We start from the raw sequence: 14309 nt of genomic DNA on the forward strand, positions 1-14309 counted from the left end.
GGATTCACCTGTCCCCACCTTCCCAGCTCTGAGATTACAAACCTGTATCACCATGCTGTGGTACATGGCTCCTCCTTACATGGCAAGCACCTTACCAACCAAATCATCATCCTGCCTCTGTTTTCCAGGGTATTTTAGGTAGGCAGCAGCCTCTGGAAGTCCTGGGAGTAAGTTGGTCCTTGTGCATCCCAGGAAGGACTAGGAAAGTGTTTTTGTGATTTGGGGGGGGGGGGGGGGGGACCTGTGGAGTTCAAGCAAGCCAGACACTAATTGGTTGACCCAATCTTAACTCCAGTTACTGCCAGGAGGGCTTAGCCTTGTGGAAGAGCCATGCCATGGCCCTCTGGAATGCATTATTGTTTTCAGTGAGCTCCGACTGAACGTTCTCCCCTCCATATCCACTAATGTGTCACATGAGTTACTTGTGTTATCTCTATGCTATGAAATTAGAGGCCTCTGCCCACAGTGTGCTAAGTAGATTAAAGGGAAAGCCTGTTTTTTATGGTGTGGGGGAAAACCAGGCAGATACCAGGGAAATCGCGTGCGGGTATTTGATCTGACAGTGGGGAGGCCTTGGGAAGCCGGTGTCTTCTAATACCTGAAAGCTGAGCTCCGGCTGGGGTTTTCATCAAAGGGGTTTATATTTTATCTGCTGGCACTTCTGTGAGGAAAGGGGGTCTGCGGTGGGTGATGGGGGGGGTCACTCCTGTTGTTTTCTGCCCTGCCTTTTTAACGTTCCAGAAAGCCTCCAGGTCATACACTAGACCCTGCTCAGGACACCAGTGACCAAACAGTCCCCTTTTGTTAGGCGAGCGTTCTATTTTTTTTCCCCTCTCTCTTGAAAGGTGCCCTTCAGGACAGCAGAGCCTTTCTTTGGGCTGTTTATAACTGAGCCCCGAGGAAACCTAAACAGAATTCAGTCTCAACCCATGCCAAGGGCCTCCTTCGCCTAGCTAGACAAAGCTAATCCCGCGCAGGAAGAAATCTCACCAACTGGTCACCAGAGAAGCACCTTGGGGAGCTCTCAGTGTGACTTCTCTCCCTGGCCACCAGCCCATAAGCCAGTGGAGGCTGAGGGCCAGGCGTCAGGGTGCTGAGAGGCTGGAGGAGAACTGGGACCCCTGGTGAGGGAGAGTAGGCTGGGCTGTGTCTTTGAGGGTCCTGTGTCTGCTTGAGGAGCACCGAGGGTTTCTGTTTAGGATCCTAGGAAGATGCATTGTCTTAGCCTAGTGCAATGGGGAGGAGAACTCTTGTTTGTGGCTTCAACTTTTGATTAAGTTTAAATATTTATTCTTCCTTTCAGACATGTATTTACTTGCTGTTTGTTTGTTTGTTTATTTTAGCGGGGATGCACATTCTAGCTTATACTGGCTTGTAATTTACTATGTAGCCTAGGCTGACCTCAACTTTGTGGCAGTCCCCCTGCCTCAGCTTCCCAATGCTGGGCTTACAGGGATGGATCACGATTCCCTGCTGCCTCCTCCTCTTCCTCCTTTTCCTCTTCTTTCTCCTCTCTCTTTCTCTCTCTGAGATGAAAGCATTTGTGGCTTTAGGCTACACGGATACCCTTCCAGCGTTCCTATTCCTGCCTGTTTCCTTCCACAAGCTAGGAAAACGGAGTTATTTGAGGAAATTGGGAGGTGATAACTTAGAGATTGTGTAGTTTGCACTATTTTATTCTGTGATAACGGGCATGGAGTTAACCTCTGGGGTTTGAAACAGAATCTTTGTTTCCACCCCCAAACAGTCCCTTTTCGTGCTTAGATCAAATCTCCTCACGGGTTTCTGCGTGGAATTTTCTGCCCACGTTAGATATGAAACTAAAGAGTCCTCTCGGGTAACTGAAGTGAAAGAGGGAAGGAAGCTGGACTTTGTCAGAGAAAGAAAAACTTGCCAGTATCCTCCTAATCCCTCAGCCCTGTGAGCTGCTCAGGCATGTGTGCCTGTTGGTGTACTTAACATCTGAGCCTCTTCATGACCTGGACAGGGAAGGCTTCCTCCTTTGTTAGTCCTGTGGTCCTCCAGAGTTTCCAGAGTAGGCAATATTTGCTTCTCTCAGGGAACCTCCAAGACCGTGGAATCAGTCATCTGCCAGACCCCTGAGGAGAGAGGCAGTTTGAGGAGAGCCTTCGTTTTGAGGCCGAGGTACATTTTCAGAAGTTAGGGCCTGGTTCCGTGACAGGGACGTTGAGCTAAATATGCAGTTCTATTTTCGTTTTCACTGAATGCCAAGGCGAAAGCATCGGGAGATAGACTGTACTTGCATAAATAAGTCGGCACGAAAGTGGACCCTGCAACATGTAGCATGAGGGATGGAGTGGTTCTACCCCTGGTCCAGGCTGATGGGCACGGTTGCCTTCCTAAGGAAGGGTTGGTCCTTGGGCAATCACTTAAACTGGGTCACTTAGGAGAGCTACAGACCCATAAAGGAGGTATGTGGTTGCCTCTGGTAAGCTCAGATGCTGTAACAAAATACCACAGGCTGGTGACTTAAGCAACATTTATTTTTTGATTGTTCAGATTTCAAGCTTCCTGGCTTGGTAGAGCCACCTCCTCATTCTTGTGTTGCATGGTAGGAATGGGAAGCTGAGGTGACTTTTACTCTTATTATTTTTATTTTTCTTCTCTGTGTGTGTCTGTTCATCTGTCTGCAGATACACATGCATGCATATGCACAGACCAGAAGTCCACTTCAGGTATCATTCCTTATCTGTGGTCCAACTTGGTTTTTCAGACAGGGTCTCTCATTGGCCTGGAGCTCTCAAGACTCACAGGTAATCCAGAGATTGCTCAGCAGCCACAGGGACCCACAAGTCTGCTTCCCCAGCCTAGGGATTACAAATGAAAGACACTATACCTATTTTTGTAGCAGGTCTATGGGGTTGTAAATGGATGTTTTCTGTCTCAACTGCCTGTTTCCAAATACCTGGCAGTTGCTTTCCAAATTACCACACAGGAACTTATATAAATTATAAATGCTTTGCCAATAGCTCAGGCTTATTACTAATTAGCTCTTACATTTTGAGCTAACTTATATTCCTTATTTACACTCTGACACATGTCAGTACCTTTTAGCATGGCTCCTTCATCTCCTGCTCCCTCTGCATCTGGCTGCAGACTTCTGACTGCCCTTCTCCTTTCCATCATCCTTAGTTTGGTCTCCCTACCTATACTTCCTGCCTGGCTATCGGCCAATCACTGTTTCATTAAACCAATTCTAGTGACAAATCTTTACAGTGTAGAAGAGGATTATTCTACAGCATAAAGGTTTGTAGGAACTCAGGTTATCAAGTATGCATCGCAATCACTTTACCAACTGAGCCATCGCTGCCCCCTGTCCCTTCCTTCCACTAATAAGAATAATGATCCTGTTCTGATGGGCTGAAGACCATCACTTCATCCTGCCCTATTTAGTTCTCAAAGGCCTCATTTGCTAATGCCATTGCAAAGGGGTCTACCACTGCAACATAGATGTTTGTTGGGGGCATAAACTTTTAGGGCATGTCTTGGCCAGTGCTTGAAGCATACATATAATTTTCCGGTGTGATTGAGTTGTTTCCAAAATGTTGGTTCTTTCTTGCTCATTTGTTTAAACAGCAGAGTATTTTCTCATCCTGGTCCTGTATCATTTGAGCTCTGCCAGTGAATCCCAAGCTAATTGAGGTTATATTATCATTTGTTTTAAATTGGAGTATGAGACTTATTTATTTATTTTTCATTTTTCTGGTAATTTGGTGACAAGTTCCTTTGTATCCTGCCTAATTGGATTGCATTTTAATTCTGTGGCAACTGGAGGATCTATTTTACATTTCTGTTAGGTTGACAAGCCTGAGGCTGGCTCTGAATTAGGGAGTTTGCAGTAGCATGGATTGAAACTGTGCGCCTCTTAGAGTCGACTAGCTTCTAAAAAGCCCTCACCCATGCATCTCTAGGCTAAGGGAAGAGACTTCAGTTGAGCGCTCTGAGAGGATGAGAGACTGAGATCCAGAAGCACCGAGGTAAGCTGAGAACAACCAAGTCATGGGTTATCCGGAGTCGGGTATAGTCCAAAAGCATGTAGTTTGTGTGTTCCTGATGCCCAGAGTGTTGCTGTAATGCAAAATGGTCCAAAGCAAATGCTGATGGTGCACAGGACAAGTACTGGGATACCTGTGTTCCCGTCACAGCATAGTTCTTTGTTGTAGGTAGCCCTGAGTTAGCGTCTTTTCCCCAACAGGCCCTACTTCTTCCATAGTACAGAGATTTGCCAAGGTGTGACGTCCTACAGCTCTGACGCCCTGTGACCTGGTGACTGGGTCCTCACTTACAGAACCATGGGACATTAATGCTTTCTTTCAATAATTGTTTTTTTTTTTTTTTTTTTTTTTTTGTTTTCTGTTTTGTCTTTTCCTTTTTGAGTAAGTTTTTTAGCTGTGTGGTTCCCTCTCCTAGCCTAGCGAGCGCGTCAGTAAGGTAATTGAATCTTTCCTTGGAGTTTCCGAGTCTCCCAGTGCTGTGGGGTCACGGTCCTGAGCATGAATTCTGATTGTACATTACAGAACTGAAAATGGAGCTGCTATCGGGGACTGGGGGGACTGGCCACCGTCTGTCTTGATCCCACCTGGAAATCGTTTCTTTTTTTCTTTCTGTGAAATCCATAGCAGAACTGTTGGCTTCCCTGTTTTCTGTGTTGCAAGTAACAAGTCAGAAATTCAATTAGTTGTTCCGGGTTAGTGGAGGGTTTTGCTTACAGGAAATTGTCAACCAGAATCTAAAATCTTTCTGTTTGTTTGTTTGCTTCTTTGAGACAGGGTCTGGGGCCATCCTCCTGTGTGGGCCTCCTGAATGTTTGGGTTACAGCAGTCTGCTCAGTCTTCTTCCTTCTTTCCTCGGAGCACTGCTTCTTAGCCTCCTTAGCACTGGGACCCTTTAACACAGTTCTGCATGTTGTAATGACCCCAACCATAAAATTAGTTTTGTTGATATTTCTTAGCTGTAATTTTATTACTGTTATGAACCCTAATGTAAATATCTGAAATGGAGGATATCTGACATGCAGCCCCAAAGAGGTTGTGACCGACAGTTTGAGAACCACTGCTTTGGAATTATAGAAGATGCAAAATCCTGACGTATCCAGGGAGGCAGTTTCGTTTACGAGGCCTGTCATGTGGCTTCCTCTCATGCGATGCGGGGGGGGGGGGGAATCACCCCTAACTTAACCATTCCTTGGGGGATGCTGGGAGCACCTCTTGGGTCGGGGTCTCCTGCACCTGGAAGGTTAGGAAGATTCGAGGGTCAAGCAGGTAGGAAAGAACATTTAGAGGCCCGAGGAGGAAGTCCTTTCCTAACTGTGGCCTTTGGGAGGCATTTCTGATGACAGAGCTGGCTCCCTCAGCACCGTCAGACAAGTTAATGTTCGTCATTATAATCTTCTGCAGCCTCTGATGGCACTGGGTTTGGATTCCTGGTGTTATGATACCCTATCATCATCATTTGTACTAATGGACGATTTGTTTGGTAAGGGCATCAAGGGGATTGTTTAAAGAAGTTGTTATGTAGGAGAGGAGGGTACTGTGAAGGATGAAGGCAGCGCAACTCATTGTGGGGAGACTGGCTTTTGGCCCCAGCTTTTCTATGCTGCTTCTGTACAGGAAAAAAATCCCCCATTGGTGGAGGAACAGTCCCCCCCCAACAGGTTTTTATGAAATGACACGACATTATTATAAACCGTGCCACCATGTCACAGGAGATGGTGCATTAATGATAGCAGAGGCACTGTGGCTTCCTGGTGACATGTTTATCTAAAAAAAAACCTGGATCCCCGTGACTTCCCGGGGAGTCCTGTACTCGTGGGTGCTCAGAGTGTAGGTTGCCCACACCTTCAAAGATGGAGGAGAACCCGGGGCTATCTCAAGGAATTTCTGCCCATTTTCCCCGGGGAATGAGACAGAAGCGTCATGATACACAGGCTGTATTTCCTCTCAGGTGGAGTCGTCTTAGCTCTGTCACTGGGTGTTGGCACTTGGGATACAAATTGCCTTAAACTGTCCTGAAGTAAGAACGAAGTTTCTACATGCAGGCAGCGGCCAAAGTAGGCGACGTCCTCCCAGGTACGAGGAAAGAGGGCACCACTTAGTGCTGGATCCTCAAGCCGGGGAAAGAGGTTTGCACTGCTAAAAATACCTAGCGTACTTCGGGAGGAGGATTTGACTGAACACCGATGGAGTTTATGAAACATGAATATAGTGAGTTGCTGTACGTAAGTGGTAGGCGTGTGTGAAAGAAGAAGAAATAAAGTTGTGTATAAATGACACTCTGAAACTTGATGGAATTGTACACGTGACAGGAATGGTGACGTGTGGGTCTGTGCTTCACTAGGGGAAAGAGGAGCAGGCTGAAAAAAAAAATCCATCTGTCAAACTTGATATGGGACTAGAAATTATAGAATAGGAAAATCAGTTGACTTGTTTTACAGGCAAAGAATATCGCCGAGGATAAACAGGGAGCTTGCAAAGAGTAGAGATGAAATTTCCAGAAAAGGGGGGTGGGGGGGGGGCAAAAAACCTAGAGGCCGGAGTTTGAATGCAGAATGAGGCACACTAAACCCGTCTTCGGCATTCTGGGCTGTTAACTCTTGTGGAGGTAGGTGTTGGGCTTGTAGGCCAACGAAAAGCACAGCTCTGAATTTTCAGTTGTGTGCCAGGAATCACCTTGATCTCCCCTAAGCATAAATATATGTAGCAGGACGTGCATTGCGCATGACGCCATTTCCCTTGCCTTGTTCTGATTAATTGACAGCCTATGCTATATGCTTCTTTCCTTGAAGGTGACTTTACAGTCTCTAAGCACAGACATGTCTCGCCGAAGCGAAGGAACGAGAACCCACAAGCTAAAGTGTGTCTCACTGGGTGAGGTATTTTGGTGGGTGGGAAAAGACCAGTGAATAAGGGGAAAGGAAAGGTGAGAAGGGTTGCCCATTTGCGGCTGGGAATTGGGGGCTGTGGATGAAGGCGGGGCAGAGACGCTGTGTGCCGAAGAGAAGGAAGTCGGCATTGACTCTGAATTGTTAAATTATTTTTAACAAGGACAATGAAAAGAGGCACATTTGACACTTTGGGAAGTGATGGCTAACTTGCTGGGAATGCCAACTGACAAAGGCAGGTATGGGAATACTCAGAAAAACAGACAGCGAGAGTCGCTCTGGAGGGCAGAGAGATTGGCTTCCTGGAGCCTCGCGGGAATTGGTGGGTGCGCTTATTGACTCTTCCAACTAGTTCTAGAGAAATGGACAAAGGCGGAGAAAAGGCAACCAGATGTGATCCTGAGGTTCCAGAAGCAGAGAGCCTCTATCATCCCCTAGGAGTCACGGCAGTCATGGACAGGAAAAAGCGAGTGGATGTGAGCGGATCTTGAGACACCCAGTCACAGAGGAACCACGGATGCTTCCTGGGCCTGAGACCTCTTCAATCAACTGCATCTCTTTTCATTTTCCAGTTGAGAAACCTGAGGATGCTGAAAAGGTCATGATCCAGTCTGTGCTCAACAGGGATAGTGGTGTGCCTAGGATAGTCTCTCTAAAAGTGTAGGGCAGCCGGGAGGATGATCTGCCCATAACTCTCTGTTGTCCAGGTAAGGAAGTATCGGGAAAAGCCAAGCCAGATAAAATAATTTGGTCATCAAAAATGATTCCTCTGACGGTGCTTGGAGTGGCTGGCTGAGGTGACAAGGATGGAATTCCTAATTTATGTTCCTTCACTCTGCTTTTCTCTCCCAATTGGGGTGAACGCACGTGGACAGGATGTGAGAACCTCAGCGGTGTGCAGAACCCGAGCCCTTAACCCAGACAGTTGAGCTTGTCACAGTCTCAGAGAAGGCAGCGCTGGGAGTGACGGATTCAGTGAGATTTCTCAAGACCCCACAGAGCCACCGGGAGAATGCAAGCCACGCTGAGAGACTTCCTGAACATTCTCAAGTTTTCCTTCAGACCTGAGTGCGGGGCTGTACCTGAGGCACGGATGCGCACTCACTTGCTGCAGCTACCCCTGTTTTGTTAGTCAAAATATTAGGGTATCCCTAGAGCTCTCTAGCCCAGCTCCTCCCTGACAGTCTCAGTGGGGGTGAGGGTGGGATTGGGGTGTTCTTAAGACAAGGAAGTTTATGATTTGTTCCAAATGAAAAATAACATTGTTCACCGCAGCCTACAGAGAACTGTATCATTTTTATGTAAAATGTTATAGCACGTGCATTAATGTGTATTCATACATACGAAATACAATTATATCAGTCAATGAACTTGGTCCTAAACACTAAAATGAAATAATAAAATGATAAGGTAAAGATGGTGGGATTGTCTGTTTTGTTTCTGAGGTTCCTGAATTATGTATGAATGTACAATTTTTGTCGTAGAAAAAAATAAATCTTTTTTTTTCTTCTAAAAATACATGGTGTGTTGTGAAACTGGAAGTGAATTGAAGGGTCTGGTTCTGAACTCGGGGTCTAACATAGAATTTTATGATGTGTCGGAGTCATTCAGGTTTACTCTTCAAAAGAGTAGGGCCTTTTGATGGTCACTTTCCAACCAAGGGACATTCAGCCTGATTTAGGAGGTTCAGGTTTGGGAACTCCTTGGCCCTTGAAAGACTTACAGCCTGCTGTCCAGTGAAATAAGCAAATTTAAGCCAGTTTGCTTGCACGTGCGTGCACACACACACACTCATGTATGAGTGTGCAGGAATGCGTATGCACACATGGCTATGCATACACATATGTACATGTGTGCACACAGAAAAAAAAGCTTTTCACATAAAGGGTTTCTATTTATCTGAGCTTCGCTGTTATTTTTGTTCTCTCACTTAAAATACACACCATAGCACTTAGAATTAGCTTTATTGTGTATTTAGGAGATGTTCCTTACAAATATCGAGAGATCTGCCCTTGCCTGGGGCTTTGGCATGGGATCGAGGGGAAAGGAATCTTCGGGGTTACTCCAATGGAGCTCCAGGTGCTGCTCATAGAGATCTGGGAGCGGACAAATAATGTAAATACTCATTATTATAACCGTGCCATAGCTTGATGCCACCTTAAGCATACACTTGTTATAACCCTATTACGTGTATGAGTGCATCCGACTTATACTGGCTGGGAATACAAATTCTGGGATTTCCCCCATGTGCCTTAGAGCAGACATACTTGTGTCAAAGCACCGGGTAGCATTTCTTTAGTTTGTGCATATGAATGTTTCCTCTGCATGTATATCTGGGTACCCCATGTGTGTGTGGTGTCTGGAGTAGGGCATCCAATCCACTCGAGTTATGGACAGGTGTGATCCACCATGTGGGCGCAGGGAATTGAGCCACAGCCCCCTAGGGCAGCATTTCTTTAATTCAACAAATACTTCCCAGGAACTTTTTCTGTGTCGGGCACTGTGTTGGGCTCTGAAGAGGTAACAGGGAAGCTGGATTCCTGCCCCGCTGAACGGTCCAGTCTGCTGCACGTGCATCTCACTCTTACCTCACACTGGAGGCTTCGGATGGTTTTCCACTTGGCATGTTTGACCTCTGTGTCTTAGATGGCTTTCCTCTTTGGTCCTCCTGCCCCTTTCCCTGTCCTGTGTCTCCTCTCTTCTTCTATGATCGGTGTGGGACCAGATAACATCCACCCTCTCACCCCTGCAGTTCCCAAGATCCCTGTTTTACACAGATATTGGTTGCATGGACCAAGAGTTCATTCAGCCATTATGTGACCTCTTCTCCCAGTTCCTCAAAGGCTTTCTTCATCTTCTAGTGTTGTTTCCTTGCTGTGAGCCTGTCCTCCACATGACCCGGAGCACAGCTTATATGTTTACCCCTTTACAGTGTCTTAGATAAAGTAGATCCCGATTAGTTCCTCCGATACCACTTCCCATGCTGCCCTGCAAAGTATCTCCTTCCCCAGTTAACCAGCTCAGAGCTCCACAACTGCATGCCCATCTTCAGTCTTCTTGTGCTTTGGGAAGGTTTGGTCCCAGCTGTTCTCATTTGTGCCATAGCTGCCTGTCTTGGATCCATTGTTTCCCCCCATCCCACCCTCAGGGCTGATCCAGTCCTGATCATCTCAAACACTTGCATTTTGAGACAGAGTACATGTACCTGGTTTGTTGTGAGCCTGTGAAGTGAGTGGCAGAGTGAAGGCGCAGCAGGTGTGCCCTGGGCTGTGTTCTGGGTAAGTTCAGTAAGCTGAGAACAGCGGAGGATGGTGTCGCCACCCTTGCTGGGATGATCTTGTGATATTGCTTGTCAAGTGCCTGCCAGCAAATCTGGGGAGCAGTGTGTGTGGCTCTGGTGGTGATGATGATGGTGGCCAACGCAGTGCTGGTCGGTCCCCTTGCACATCCGCTCCCTATGCCTGGAGCATTCCCTGCTTGGTTCTGTGGTTCTGTGAAATGGGTGTGAATCCAGGGGCTTCAGTGGCCATCCTGACACCTTAGGCCAGTTCTCTTTCTGGCCTAGATCCAGCCCCTGTCATTCAGCTGGCCCACCATGGGCTGGACCTGCCAAGAGAGGACACGTGACTGGATTGAGCCCCTTCCCCTAATGGTTAGGGTTCTCTAATGTTACCTCCCAGATGTTCTTCTGAACTACAAGCAAGTCCATGCCTACCCGTTTCCTCCCTGCACCCCCATTCTCCCCATGGCTTTTGCCCTGCTCCAGGCACCCAGCTAGGAGAGCTCCATCCTTCCCGCTGGCCATCCTCTGATGATGTCTGTTGCTTCACGTCTCATTGATTCCTCACCGTCCCCTCCCCTTTACTCACTGTCTCCTTCCTGTCTGCAAGGGTTCCATTCAGCTTGTTCTTTTGTAATGTTCCACTCTGTGACTGACTGCTGAGTCTCTAAATTCTAATCTAATCATTTCCATGCACTTTGCAAGCAATACTCTCAAGGACTCACAACCTGTTTGCAATCATGTTACAGCATCACAGTTGATGAGCGAGCAGCCCGAGAAAGAGTGAGAGGTACCAGGTACCACGGTGACACTGGGCAAACCCAGGAAGGCAATCTTAGCAGGAGCAGAGGGTGTGCCCATGGAGTATAGTTATCTTTTCTTGCAGATTCAAATCCACTTGCCAAGGGTCTTCTGTTGATTTTGCTTGCAACTGGACTAGGATAGGTCAGAGGACAGCGGAGGCAGAGACATAGCGTGCTCAGGGAGGTGAAGGGAGAGCAGAATCCCATCTTTCTACCAGGATGGTTTGGGTTTGATACACTGTGTGACTTTTCCGGAATTAATTGGCACTGTGATTTGGTGGTTTTATTTCTTCATTCAAATATCTTGGAAGCTAATATTCAGTGGTAATGAAAATAGAGTAATGCTGTAATAACTGTTCCACTGTAAAGAGAATTACACCGTTAACCATCTATTCTGTCTAATTTGTGTTGGTGATAGTAAGGATCACACCACACTCGCACATGTGCGTGTTGCACATGCATGTACGTGTGCATGCATGTGCACACACAAACACAGAGTAGCTGATGTTTAAGAAACAGAGTAGTTAAGAGAATTTTATTCCTATGATATAGCCAGGAAACAAAAAAAAAAGCTGTATATGTGTATATCACCACATTCCATTACATTATATAGTAACATATACACACATACACATTCAGGCACACAAACATTTGTGTCATACACACACACACACACACAAATCCATATAGGCACGTGCACACATACATATGTGTCCAGCAGATTGAGAAGAACTGGCCTGAAATACTTGGCCGTGTTGCCTTTAGGCAACCTGAGCCAGACCAGATGATCCGTTACCGCAGGTTAGGCTCGTAATGACACCAGCCCCTCCATCCTATAGTCTCATCGGAGAACTTCGGTTCCCCGAGAGTCTCCATTTGAGAGTGAGGTATCCCAGAGCTCAGGAATGCTGGTCATTTTCCTTTGTCATCTGTCCCCCAAGAAAAGTGCCTCAATTTTTGTAGCACAAAGATAGAAGCATATTTTTGTGCATTAAGTCATAGCCAAACCCTGAGAGCAGAAATAGGATCTAGGGAGACGGAATTCAATATGACTTCCCCATTGGGACATGGCAGTTAAAGAGCCTAAGTGAGTAGGTTCTGTGGCTGTGTCCCTTAGCCCTGGGGGCCTGGCTGTGGCAATGGGACTATCAAGGGAGCTTTGCCAGTGTGCATGGGACTAAGTACGGTTCCAACCAGTTCCTAGGCCGGCATCTCTAGGGAGGTCTTCATAACTTTCCTGGTCTGTTTGTACTCCGGGTTGCTGTCTCCGAGGCTTCCATCTCTAGGTTCTTTAAGGGGCCCAGAAGCTCTGGGATACTATGACCAGGGGCATGGGGAAATCTCTCACTGCCCTTACTCTAGGGTTTTGCTTTGACAGCACTGTCAACTCTGCCCCTGCTAATCTGACTCCCCAGGAAAACCTTATCTGGAGAACTGAGATTTTTATGTTGTTTAGAACACACTTAACTTTCATAGATAGAATGTTTGCTCTCGTGACCAAATTATTGGAAGTAAAGTTACTCCATAAACACCTGCACAGTACCTGTATCTGAAATCAGCAGTGTTGATTTCTAAACTCCTGGAAGATTCAAGTCAGAGGGAAGACAATGTCAAGGCCTGGCATCTGGATTATGAATATAGTTAGTGGAGAAATTTATTGCAATCCTCCTTGAAAAAATATCAATATCAACTTGTGCCTAATAAAATGTTATAATGAAAATTACCACGGAGCTTGACAACTTCTCTTTATTAATTGGCCTTTTCCATGATTATTCTCTTCGCAGCAAATGCACCCTACTTTTCTGGCTCATTAGTTACAGTCCATAGTGAATTCGCAGTTTGCTGCTCCAGCCATGCTTGTCCTCCCATTGGGCTCCGTCCCTCTGGAGCAAGGGTTGTAGATTTTCTGGCATGTACGGTCTCATCTCTCTGTGCTGTTTCCTCCTGCACTCCCTGAGCACCCTCAGGATGCCGACAACAGGACTGTAGCTCAGTATGTGGAGGCCAGTTGACACGGACTTAGGCGAGGCTGGAGGTGAGAGGCCTAACTCTGGGCAGCGCTTTTTCCAAGAAGCTTGGAAGATGGCATCTTTATTCCTAAGAAGACAAGGGAACCGATGCATGTGACTGGCTGATAAGCCGAAGGACGTGTGTGGTTAAGAAAGGAGGGGGGTTTCTTTCAAATACAGAAGATCCAGGAGCTGGAGAGATGGCTTGGTGAGTTAAAGGTTCACTGCCCAAGCATGAGGAACTGAGTTCGGGTCCCAGCAGCTCTATCAAACCTGGGGCAGCAGCTGCCTGTAATTCCCAAGCTCTCTGGCCAGCCTGTTTAAATAAAGCATTGAACTCCATGTTATTTGAGAGAGGTCTCAAAATAATTAGACAGAGATGGATGAAGAAGGACGTCTGACGTCAGCCCCTGCCCCTCCACCCCCACACACATGGATCCACTCAACGAAAACACAAAAGGCGGAGTTCCTCCAGGTACTTGGAAATAACTGGGGTCTCTGTAAAGCCAGAGTCACGGTCAAGTTGCCTTTGAGTTTCTTCTGCTTCGATGGCGGTCCCTTCCTGATACCCAATTGATGAGTGAGGAATGGCCGCCTCCCCCACGCCTCCTCAGACTCTCTACACAGCTCAGCATTGATTTATCCCGTCTCGAAAGGGAATCTGCCTTGCACTTGGCAGAGCCTCAAGGCTGGAGATGTGGGATGAATAGCAGCTCTGCCGTGGTCTCTGCGCTGCCCGGAGAGCATGACTGTGTGGGAGAGAAAGTTGAAAGGGGCCCGAGAAAGGGTGTGAGACCTTCAAAGGATGGATCAAGCCAGGAGACACACTCAATGGAAAAATCTTCTTTTATGGTTGGTCCGAAAGGGAAAGAGAAACACACAAGTGTGTTGGCCAGGCAGACAATATTGGGTGTGATTTTAGTGAGGTTTCTGTTGTTGTGTGGGTTTGGACACTTACTGTTTCTCTCTCTCTCTCTCTCTCTCTCTCTCTCTCTCTCTCTCTCTCTCTCTCTCTCTCTCTCTCTGTGTGTGTGTGTGTGTATGTATGCATATTCACAGACCAGATGAAAACCCAGCTGTTGGTCCTCACATGCCACCCACCTAGTCCTTTTAAAACAGTGTTATCACTCGCTACCTTGGAGCTTGAGGCCAGGGCTAAGCCTGGTGAGCTACAGGGATTCACCTGTCCCCACCTTCCCAGCTCTGAGATTACAAACCTGTATCACCATGCTGTGGTACATGGCTCCTCCTTACATGGCAAGCACCTTACCAACCAAATCATCATCCTGCCTCTGTTTTCCAGGGTATTTTAGGTA

At 46.9% G+C, this 14309-nt stretch overlaps 1 protein-coding gene across 2 annotated transcripts in view; it reads left to right on the top strand.

Annotated features, from left to right (window-relative positions):
* The window catches only part of Rora (RAR related orphan receptor A), a 736444-nt gene that overhangs the window by 15823 nt on the left and 706312 nt on the right, over nt 1-14309 (top strand). Inside the window, exons 3-4 of one of the 2 annotated variants that reach the window (XR_007589179.1) lie at nt 7474-7608; nt 7777-13546. The exons of the other annotated variant lie outside the window; for it this stretch is intronic. The gene's annotated coding sequence lies outside the window, so the exon portion shown is untranslated. Of the gene's footprint in view, nt 1-7473; nt 7609-7776; nt 13547-14309 lie in introns of those variants that run through there. 2 annotated transcript variants of the gene reach the window in all.

Source organism: Alexandromys fortis, unplaced genomic scaffold, assembly GCF_014885135.2.
Source record: "Alexandromys fortis isolate MF-2015 unplaced genomic scaffold, M_Fortis_MF-2015_v1.1 scaffold_22, whole genome shotgun sequence".
NCBI lineage: Eukaryota > Metazoa > Chordata > Mammalia > Rodentia > Cricetidae > Alexandromys > Alexandromys fortis.